Genomic DNA, 5,731 nt, shown 5'->3' on the forward strand with positions numbered 1-5,731 from the left:
GTTCATATTTCCAACTTCCATTTATCTTGTCAAAATCTCATGATTAATTTAAATTAATAAAATTAATAGTGAGTGATTGCCCTTTTGATAAGAGGTGGATTCTAGGTTGTTAAAACTAAAATTCCTCTAATGAAACTAAATTTGTAACCAACCTACACCTAGTAATAGGGCAAGATCGGGTCGAACTACTAGGAATGGGGGGAAGTTAGCTATTGCCAAAGTCAAGCTATTTCGAAGTATAAGAGGTAGTGTAGGTTATCTAAATCAACTAAACAAACAAAGTAAATCAATATATCAAACACTAGGGAATTAGGATCCACATGCACTTGCAATGAACACACCCTAATCGGGTTGGAGATTGATTTATTCGAGTATTGCGAGAGAAGATAGATAATGCAATCAAAAGAGCTCGAAAAGCTATCTCCTAGAGGTCTAACTAGCGCCAACTACGAAAGACTCTAACTAGGAACGTCACAAACCAAGCTCTATCGATAAATGTGAGCAACAAATCAATGGTCCGTATCAATGTAGACACACAATGCAATCTAGCATGAAGAACAAGGTTGATCACTCCTTCCAATCCATACACATGCACAAAATCAATCAACCAACCAATTTAATCACAATGCTAAATCAATCAAAAACCCCCTAGTTAGCTAATGATCCATCATTAATACACGCTCCACCACATCCATAGCAAGCAAACTACTCACAATCCATTAAAGAAATCAAGAACAAAGCTATACTATTCATCAAATTCATCAATGTCATTCCAATCAAACCAATTCAATCAAACAATCAACAAACTTGAACAATCAACAAAACAATTGAAATAAAAAACTAAAGATTGAATTAAAGTAAAGAAGATTCTTACAAACTTGATCAAATCAAAGGAAATGTACTAGAATTCAAACCAATTGCAACTATCATCAATCATCAACCATTAATCTTCAATGTTTCTCTCTATAAAATCTAGAGTTTCTCTCTCTAAGAAAATCAAACCTAATTCTCCTTCTAAACTTTTTTTCTAATTAATTTTCTCTAAAAATGAAGAGAAAACTATAAATAGTAAAACTAACAAAGGATAAAGTAGTTAGTTGTCCCAAAAGAACCTGTACAAGCGCGGCCTTTACTTTAAACCGCGAGAAAAAGGTACGGAACAGGGGAAGCAGCAGGCGCACCCGCGCCACTAGGCTGCACAGTCGCGTCATGGTCACGCGCGCCGCGTCCGGGAGCAGGGCAGCTCTCTTCCCCTTCATCTTGATGCTCCTCGTGCGCTCCTCTTGGTGTGCTTGATGAACACAGAGCATGGAAAATCCTAAAACACCATGATGGTGGGTTTAATGCCAGAATTGGTGCCCCCACAGCTTGAATGCATGGACTAAAGAAGCATGGAACTTGCACATCTCTAATCTTGGGCTTCAAATGAAAGACACTAAACATCCCAATCAATGCAAAACTCAGGAAGAGACTTGGGGAACGAACTTCTCCTGAAAATAAAAGATAACAAACAAATAAAGGGGAAAAAGGCGAAAAAAACCAAGAATTGCATGAAAATGGAAAATCTACTAAGGAAAATGCAAACTAAAGACATAAAGAGAAAAATTAAGGAAAAGAGAATAAAAAGGGCTACAAAAGAGAATGAAAATCACTTTAAAAGGGATCAAATGAGTGCATAAATGACTCTCATCAAATTCCCCCGAGCTAAACTTCTGCTCATCCTCGAGCAAAACAAAGCAAGCAAGAATAAGGACAAAAGACTTATTAAAATAAGAAAAAGAAAGACAAGAGATGAGAATATATACTAAGACTCACTATCGTAGGAATCACGGTTGGTTTTAGCTATAAGAAGCCCTTTAAATCCCTAGATCGCTCTAGAGGACGAGAGATGGTCTCGTAAGGGTTTCCTAAGAGCTTTACTCGTAACTTTTTGAAGTAAAATGAGGCAAAATCATTAAAGGAAAGAAGGTAAATAAAAAATTCAAACAAATAGTTCTTGACGAGGACTTTTGCAAACGATCAAATGCAAGTGAATAAACACTTTTCTATATGATAGGGGTATGCATGCTCCAAGATATCTAAGGTTGATTGAAGCATAAGATATGCTAAGCGTAGAGAACTAATGAGGCACAATCCACTTTCATCCCAACCAATCTACCGCGTTCTCCCAATGGCTTCAAATCTACCCTTAGTAAGCGTCTCAATGGTTCCTCGAAGGAACCGGAAAAGAATAAGCTATCACATACCGCTCTATAAGCTTGCCCTACATCTCCCTCTACCGACTACTGACTCAACCACAAAAGGTCTTAAAAAGGGTTGTAATGTAAAGGCGAGAAGGGTGAGGGTAGGTTACAATTTGAAATTTGGTGGTATGCCTAAATCGTGAAGCAATGATTGACCAAATCTCAACACCAAAACCAAGTAATCACCAAACAAAAACACAACACCCCCAAGCTTATTCAAAGCTAAGAATTACAAACATATGTACAAAAAGCGTAAGACGCTTCCCCCCAAGCCAAAATAAAGCATTGTCCTCAATGCATAAAATTGGGAGAAAGAAACTTACATCAACATATTTTTTTTTTATTTTTCCTAATTTTCACTTTTTTCAATTTTGCTAAAGCTTTTGAATGTGCTTTGCTTTTTCTCATTTTTCATTTTTTCATTTTTATTTTGCACTTTATTCATTGTCCTCGCCTCTTTTAAACGGCTTTTTCAACTTTTGCATTTGCTTTTTATGCACAAAACATTTACAACACAAACTTGCTTTCATCAAAAGAACCAAACAATCATTCTCATCCACCAAACTTCCAACATAAGAGACCAAATGCTTCACAAAAACCAAAGATGGGAACAAAAATGAAACAAAAGGCTCAAGAACTAAACATGTGGCTTGAAATGAAGGGTAAATGGCTCAAATGGTTAGCAAGAAAGCAAATGAAAACACAAAATAAAGAAGTGAAAACTATCGTAGAAAAGTAAAAATAACCACCCCGAAAAGATGCCTTTGTCCTTCCTAAATGGCTCGGTCGCGATCTCGGGAGATGAAAAACAAACTCTAGATAAAGTACATAATAGCCAAGGATCCATGTGCCGCTCAAGCAAAATATGCAGAAGGCTTGAAAAGAAAGAAACCTCACAAGGTTGTAGCGAAATCCACCAAAGGAAACAACTCCATCTTACCACAAACCAATAGAATCCGGCTTCAAGGCCTCAAAAGGTCTAAACCGCTATCTTAGCATACCCTATCCTAGAGTCAACCATGGATACTCTCAAATCATGCACATCGATAAGACATAGGAAGGCACATATTTAAATGCAAAATCTCGGATGCTAGTATGTCCAAATACAAGAGCTAAACAAGCAAAGAGAAAATATAGCCTCAAAATCTTTTTGTTTGTTTTCATTTCATCAATGCAAGAAAAGGTAAAAGAAAAGAAAGAAAAAGGAAAGAAAAGAAAGAATAAAAGAAAAACACAAGAATGCAAACAATACAAGTAAAACCCAATCGTCAAAACAAGAGGTCATTCGGCAACATCGCCAATGACCCCAAACACGCTAGGTGTTACAAGACAAACATCCTAGAACAATCAACTCTTCCTAAACTAAACCTATACTAAGCAATCAAGAAAGAAAAAGAAAGATAAGAAATAGAAGGATCTCACCGGGTACTCCAATCAATGCTAATGAATATAAATGAAGGGAAGCAAAAACCGTCATGATGCTCCATAAGCAAAAGCAAAGATAACAACCCAAGTGAGAAATAAAAAGCTATATACAAAAAGAAATTGTTAGTAACTTCCAAACAAAAACTCAAAACAACTAAACTGAGACAAAAAAAAATGATCATAGAAGTAGAGAAAGAGAATCATATAGCAGAGAGAAAACTCATCCATCCAGAAAACAATCAACCAGCATGAAAACAACAATCAAGCAGCAGACCAACATCATATCATCATCATCAGAAAACAATCGCAGCAAAAAGAAATCAACATAAATCATCATCAGAAAGGGACACCAAGTCAAAGACAAAGACATAATGAACAATAAAAGCAAGGGGGAAAACAATGCAACATAACAAACATAAGAATACTCCCCCAAGCCTAAAATGAGCTACCCCTCCCCTCCCCCCCCCCAAGCCAAAACCAAGGAATAAGCTGGCAAAATAACAACATAAAAGCAAACGAGCATAAAAGGGAGGGTAGCCAAAATGGCATCACTCGGCACTGTGGTAAGGGGTAGAATGGGTACTCCTCTCACCAACCTCGGAAGAAACATGGCTAATGACATCATCCACATCCATAGGACCCTTACCCTTCAACCGAATCTCCCTTATGGCCTTGTCCCTAGCAAAATAGTGGAACCAATCATCTAGAACCGACTCACCCGAGAGCCCCCATCGGCCAAAAGTCTCAAGATTAGGGAATGGGTTAGGGTTAGCCGGGTCATAAGCAAAGTCACACCCTCCAGGCCTCCTATAGTCGTAAGAGGTCGGAGAGGTCCCCTTAATCGCATTGGGGGCACATTGGGCCCCTCTCAATAGGGATAGCACAATATAGGTCCAAGGGTCGGGTCATATGGGGCCTATTGAGGTATGGGTCCCTGTTGAACCGGGAGGTAAGGGTAGTTAACATAAGGCTCAATCTCCCCCCTCATTACATGCATATCATAAACTTGCCTACCATGGTAATCATAGCCTAAAACAAAGTCATTCCCTAAAGGCGAACAATTCAAAACATTTGCAGTGGAATCGATCTTTGCATGCAAAATAGACAACTCACAAGTAGAGAAAGAAGGTGAAGAAGGGGGAATCAAAGATGTACCTCCCCGGGACACCGGGGGCAAAGTGAGTGTAAGAGGGTGAACGGGGGCATATGGATTGTGGCGAAGATTTGGCAAAGGAGCCTTGTTGAGAGATTGGTCTATCAGCCACTTGTTTGGCCTCCAAGGAAGAGCGGTGCCCAATAATCGAGCGGTAGCCTCCAGATGAGGGATGGGGAACCAACCAATTGTCCTTGAAACTTTTAAAATGTACAAGTCTTCTTGAGAAGTACGCTCTAAAAACCTTTAATTGATCAAGGCATAGATACTAAGTAAATGGGATGGAGTTTTTTCTCGTTTATCACGAATAGGCTCAAGGGACTCAAGCATCTTCCCATATTTCTTGTTGAGAGAGAGGGTCAAGATAGTGATCATTCCTCCCAATTGAATGCTTCCGAAGAGAAATACACCATCACGAATATCGATGAAGTGATCAAGCAAATGGGACGCAAAATCAAGGACCTCGACCTTATCTTCAAGGGGTTTGTCCGCCAACCAAAGCCAACTTAGTTCCTCCCTAGAAATGGCTCCGAGAGATTCTTTAGAGAAAAATGCATAAGTGAGGAGTCGACTAAAGTATCTCAAAGCCGGGTGGATAATGGAAGCCGACTTGGAATATTGAGGACGATAACTATCTTCAACCGATATGTGTCTCCACCAACGACATTCCTTATAATTATGATCTCATTGCAAAACCTCAAAGGCCGGATAGATGTAGGGAGTACCCTCCATTGGCGTAGAAAACTTGAAGGCTTCGTTGAAGTAGGAGAGAGGAACCGAGTGGTCATTGTTGAAAACTTGAAAAGTAAGCATTTGAGTAGACACACCATCCACTTCTCCTCATGCTCTTCCAAAGATGAAAGAAACTCGATGGTAATGCGGGTATAGGTCGGAGCATTAAGACCAATGA

The sequence above is a fragment of the Chenopodium album genome, chromosome 17, assembly GCF_948465745.1.
Source record: "Chenopodium album chromosome 17, dcCheAlbu1.1, whole genome shotgun sequence".
Classification (NCBI taxonomy): domain Eukaryota; kingdom Viridiplantae; phylum Streptophyta; class Magnoliopsida; order Caryophyllales; family Amaranthaceae; genus Chenopodium; species Chenopodium album.